General features: G+C 40.4%; 1 long non-coding RNA gene across 2 annotated transcripts; it reads left to right on the top strand.

Moving 5' to 3' along the window:
- Nucleotides 1-1,144: 1,144 nt before the first annotated feature.
- Nucleotides 1,145-3,672, top strand: LOC122003700. Of its 2 annotated transcripts, none has more exons than XR_006118041.1 (4): nt 1,145-1,576; nt 1,655-1,750; nt 2,059-2,125; nt 3,232-3,672. It is a non-coding gene; the product is annotated as an uncharacterized LOC122003700 (long non-coding RNA). The 2 variants fall into 2 exon arrangements; XR_006118040.1 differs by having other exon boundaries at nt 3,229-3,672.
- The last annotated feature ends 2,528 nt before the right edge of the window (nt 3,673-6,200 follow it).

The raw sequence follows: 6,200 nt of genomic DNA, 5'->3' as shown, positions 1-6,200 counted from the left end.
GTTACTCCAGGGAGCACACTTATCCAGATTGGCAATACATGCGAGTAGTACTCTCTGTATAGAGATTTGAAGTGTTCCCGTTGGTGGAACGATATGAAGAAAGCCATCACGGATTTTGTATCTTGATATTTAGTTTGTCAGCAAGTGAAGGTTGAACATTGAAGATCAGCAGGATTATTTCAGTAGATTCGGATACTGGAATGAAGTTGAGCGCATGTTATGATGGACTTTGATGTGGGATTACCCAAGACACGGAGAGGATATGATTTGTTGGGTAATCATTGATTGGTTGACTAGATTTGTTTTCCTTTCTATCGATCTGTAGAACGGATTCTTTGGATTGAGTAGCAGGGTTTTACTTTAGAGAGATTATCGGATTTCATGGTATATCTCTGAGTATTGTATCGAATGGAGATCCGTGATTCACGTCACGGTAGTATAGATTTTATAGTAGACTTTGGGTTCGGTGCTTCGCTTTAGTACCTCTTTCCACCCTTAGACTGATGGATAGTTTGAGCTCTCTATACAGATGTTGGAGGATCTGTTGATAGTGGATTATGGATTTCGAAGGTAGCTGATTTACTCACAGTTGGTTAGACAACAATGTGAAAGTAGCGGAAGCAGGGTGAGCTCATAACCCACAGGGTCATCCTTTACAACTGGAGATTTGTTGATTGGATGTTGCTCGGATGTTACTCTTATATGAGGATAACTGAGTTGAGTAGTAAATTTGGGGACCAATTTTTTATTAATGGGGGAGAATGTAAAATATGGCACCCAAATAATAATTAAATAATAAGATTATTTGATAGATAATCTTATTGGATTTTTTAAGAATTTTTAGAAATTTTCTAGGATTTAATTGAAGCTCGTATGATATAATTGAAGTGGTAGAGTTATTGGGATTGGAGAAAGTCTGTTTGAAATACCTAAAAATGGGAGTTGATTGAGGAAATTAACCTAGAGTTTAATTAGAAATACCTAAGTTATATTAATATGATTTCATCTTCTCTTCTTTACTGTGCTTTAAATCCCCTTCCGCCAAACCCTTTCCACCCGATCTCCTCCATTTCGCATCGATCCTCTTCTCCTCCGCCCCTCTCGCTGTGATCGCCTCTTCATCTTGTTTTCATCGCCGACCAGAGGAGCAGCTGTCCATTTCGGTCGTCGGCTCATCGTGCCATCGATTCACCACCGGGCATGGGAGATCTGGTGTCGCCGAGGTCGTGCACTGGATTAAATCCCTTTCTCCTCTATTCTTATTACTGTCATCGTTCGATCCGTTCACCACCGGTGCTTCTTGTCGCCTTCCCTAGTCGGATTTCCTCCGCAAGCTGAGGTAGTTGTCGTTGGCCCTTTCCGACCACGAGCCTGCATCATTCCTTCATGGGTGACCTAGTTTTGGATCCAACGCCGTCTCCTTTCACTGGAGGATTTTCTACCTTTCTCATAGCCCTTCCCTAGCCTGGGTCATTGCTCTATATTGCCGGTGTCACCCTACCTTCTACCTTTGCTCATGATCACAACAGTAGCACTCATCTGAGAGGAGTTTATGGAACTGGATTGATTCTTGAAGGTAATTGGTTAACCCTAACATTTGATTTTGGCATTTGATCTTGATATAGTGTTGATTTGGGATTATTCTTTTTGGTAGGCAGTGGTTTCGCTTGGCTTCAACCTTCACATTTTCGATCGCTTGTAGCCATCTTCGCCGGATCCATTGTCACCTCGGGCTGTTGAAGACAAAGAGGTAATAAGAGCAATGTGCTAACTAGAATTGAGTTGTTATTAGATTGATTTGATGGTTTCTATTTGATTAATGAGATGTTATGGATGATTGTGGAATTAGTTAGTAATTAATCATGAAGTAAACGTGTATGATGGATCCAATTAGGTTTAGCTAATTGTGTTGGATTTATTAGATGGATCCAATTTGGAATTTCTTAATTAGATGAGTATTTAGTTTAGCTAATTGATGCATGATGGAATTGGCTAAACTAGACGTTTTGATATATTAATTATTGATCCTTAGTTTTGTCTCGTATCTTGTATTTGTAGGATTTGAGTTTGATGTGATCTTTTGAACTTGTTGAAGATGGTTGACATGGTCGACAGATAAAGACGGGTACTTCTTGCTTTATCACTTTAGTATTTTGACCATAGTGCATAAGCTTTATATTTGGATGGTTACTGTGTTTATCTTGACTCCACTCGTATTTTTTCTGCGCTTGATACTTCCACTCAATCTTTGAGCTACTCATTTATGTATCTATACAGTCTCTTGTTACTATTTATGATATTTAGCAGATACCAGACACTAGATATTAGATATTGGATATATGGGCACCTGATACGATGCTTACTTTCTTGAATGTTGTTTATTTACACACCTTACTAAGCATGCTGGCTTCATGTACCATACCTGTTTCTATTTATATATATATGATGACTATTACATTTCACGCATCATGTCATTGCATGCATGCCGGTGACCATGTCTCCCTTGTGGTTGAAAGGGTCGTTGGCCAGGGCCACACGCTCGACCACTCATGGGTTGTGGTAGCTGGAGCGTGCCGCTTGTCCTGTCGTGCCCCCCCCCCCCCCCCTCGCACACTCATGGGTAGTGATAGCTGGAGTCGCGGGAAACAGGGACCCCCGTCGCAGACGTAGCTATTCAGCTACTATACAACTGCCCCCTCTGCAACTCGAGAGTAGTGGTAGCTGGAGTGGTGTATAGTCTGTCATTATCCCGGTCTCTCGACTATACTGGGGTCATGGTACAGAGGGGTGGGCAGGAGTGACCATCCGTGCATACGCTGTTATTATTATACTTGTTGTTGCTGTTGTTTATTTATATTGCTGCTTATTAGCTTATGCTGTTGTTGCTTATGTATGCTGATATGCTTACTTAGGTTGAGATATATACCTAAGGTATGTGTTTAGACACTGGCTTACTTACTGTTGACATGTATATACCTCACATGATACCATGTAGTTATGAGAAGTACTGTAGCAGGACTTTGCTACTCCTGATCTTCTATACTAGCTTAGAATATGGTTTTAGATATGGACACTTATGATCATATCATTGTAGTATCTTCTATTTTTTTCCTACGAGACTGTATACCTTTGTATCTCTAGTTCTTTACTATACTCATGCATTATCTGTCTATTACCCGTTGAGTCTTTATACTCACCACCCCGTAAACTGGTTATTTCTCCAAGTAGCAGGTAAAGGATTTATGGAGTCGCCTGGAGGTCCTGTCCGCCAGTCTCACGTCACATTCGAGAACGATCTTATGATTTTAGTATTCCTTTCGCTATTTATATTTTGGTTTTGTACTTGTTCTTGTATTTGTGTATTCTGTTATTTGGAGTATTGTTTGTGGTATCTTGTGTTTGGTTTGTCAATATTGTGTCAAGCCGAGCCGGCTCGCAGTTAGTTGTTTTGGTGTTTTATGTTCCTTATGTTGTGATGTCGCTGTGTTATGTTTCAGCCGTGTGGGCTGTATATTAAATCTTCGTGGTTGTGTTATTTATCCAGCCGTGTGGGCTGTTATATACTGCTGATGAGTATGTCTGTGGTTATATGTACTTATGCTTCATATTGTCACCGGTACAAGGGAGATGATGCCGAAATTGTCGGTAGGGACGCCTCTAGGGGTGTGACAATTTATGCTGCTGATGCTGATGTTGTTGCTTACTTATGCTGATGTTGTTTATTTATACTGTTGTTGTTTACTTATGCTGATATGCTCACATAGGTTGAGATATTCTAATACCCCGGTTCTGATATTCTGGTTAAGTATGGCTTAAAAGGTTTGATGGTGTTATCCATATCACCAAGCTGCACCTTTCTTTTCAGAAGCCCAAACTTAAGCACTCCAAAGTTAAGCGTGCTTGGCTTGGTGAAATCTGAGGATGTGTGACCTCCTGGGAAGTTTTCCGGGGTACGTACGAGTGAGGACAAAGCACGCTGAAAGGACCTCTTGTGGTCTGTGGAGCTAGTCGTCAACCCGATGGGAAATTCTGGTGGCGTCCCCGATTCGATCCGGGTGGGGCTCGCCCGGGCCGGGGTGTTATAGATGGTATCAGAGCGGCCTTGCGACCGTGAGTGTGCCTGTGGCAGGAGCACCTAGGGCACCACCTAGCGAGGGAGATTTTGGGGTTTGTCTGTGGTGTGATTCGTGGTTACACAACGAGGACATTGTGTCTTTAAGTGGGGGTGATTGTAATACCTCGGTTTTGCGATTCTGGTTAAGTATGGCTTAAAAGGTTAGATGGTATTATCCATATCACCAAGGGCACCTTCCTTTTCGGAAGCCCAAACTTAAGAACTTCAAAATTAAGCGTGCTTGACTTGGAGAAATTTGAGGATGGGTGACCTCTTGGGAAGTTTTTCAGGGTGCGTGCGAGTGAGGGCAAAGCACGTTGAAAGGACTTATGGTGGTCTGTGGAGTTAGTCGTCAACCTGATTGACAATTCTGGTGGCGTTCCCGATTCGGTTCGGCTGGGGCCCGCCTGGGCCAAGGCGTTACACGTCGGAGCCTTTTCGAAGCAGCACTTGAATATGAAAGTTGTAGTTAATGTTGTTACGAAGCTGCTGGTCAAAGACCCTTATATAGGCTCATTTCGGGCGCATGGAACACCTCCAGGTGCCTGGACCTTTGCTGACATGGCAAGCTCTTGTCGAAACTTCATTCACAAAGTTTATCCACTTCTGGGTGCCTGGACTGTTGACATGGGTTCAGCCAGTCATCGTGCTCTAACTCAGCTTCAGGATAACTTTTCAAGTCTAAGTGCTTGGACCAACTTCGGGCACCAGTGTTGGTTGCTACTCAGAATACCATCCTAGTTCCCCTGTACAAAAAATTTATACAAGAATAGAACTATCCTAGCTACCCATGTGTTCTACTGAAGTTAAATTTGGATTGCAAATGATGCTTAACATTATTAATCCAAATTGTCCTTCAGAAGTTAAACTTGGATTGGAAATGATACTTAATATTTTTACTCCAAGTTTAACCAATGTGATCTTCCTAAGTTAAACCATATTACAGAAGGTAACCAAATATCTATTTCAAAGATCGGCTTCCAGGTTAAACATGGCGATGCACTAGGCCTTGTTGGTATGAGATCATCCACCACTTCTTAGACAAATTCTCACAAAGAAATTGAATATTTAACTTCTTACAGCAAATTGGGTTTAACTATAGAGACCTAATAGAAGCACATTATCGAAACATGAAATCGAAAAATAAAATCGATAACAAAAATGATGACTTAAAATTAATAGCCTCTTGTGTTTGGTTTTTCAAGATCTATACAAAAACATGAATTAGTTATGATGCGAAAACAAATAACTAGTTATACCTTTCTTTGTACCTTAAAGACCTCTTGATCTTCTGTTGTATTTCTCTCCTCCTCTTGGACGTCATGTGGGTGACGATCTACCATGATGGGATCCACTCGAACCACTTCTTCTCCTCCAAGACTCTCGAGCCACCAAGGGATACCAAAATAGGAAACTCTTCTCTTCTTCTTCTTCTCCAAGTAGTCCGGCCACCAAGAGATCTCCCATGCTTGATGCCGCCGACCCTTATGTTTCCTTTCCTCCAAGCAAGCCACCGACCCTCAAGGAAGGAAAACAAGGGGAGAAGGGAAGGGAAGAGGGGCCGACCACCAAAGGAATAGAAGAGGAGAAAGCCTATGTTCATTGTATGAAGGCACCCTCTACCTCTCTTTTATAATCCTTGGTCATGACAAAAAAGGAAAGTTTTAAACATAATTAAAAATTTCTTATTTGTGGCCTCCCTTTAAAAAGGAAATTTTAATAACAATTAAAATATCTCTCTTTTAAATTTCCTATTGTACATGGCAATAAAGGAAAGTTTTAAAATTCTTTTCTCTCTTTTAAAACATGTAGACAACTACAAATAGGAAAGATTAATTAAAACTTTTCTTTTTAAATCATGGTTACATAAAAAGGAAAGTTTTATCAAAAATTAAAATTTCTCTTTTAAAATATTATAGATAACTACAAATAAGGAAAGATTAAAATCTCCCTTTAATCTTTTGTAGATAGTTATAAAAGGAAAGATTTTAAAATTTTAAAACTCTATTTTAAAACCATGTGGATAGCTATAAAAGGATAGATTTTAACAAGAATAAAATTTTCCTTTTAATTTTCTTGTGGATGC

The sequence above is a fragment of the Zingiber officinale genome, chromosome 7B, assembly GCF_018446385.1.
Source record: "Zingiber officinale cultivar Zhangliang chromosome 7B, Zo_v1.1, whole genome shotgun sequence".
Lineage (NCBI taxonomy): Eukaryota > Viridiplantae > Streptophyta > Magnoliopsida > Zingiberales > Zingiberaceae > Zingiber > Zingiber officinale.
This window is presented reverse-complemented; position numbering and strand designations above follow the sequence as displayed.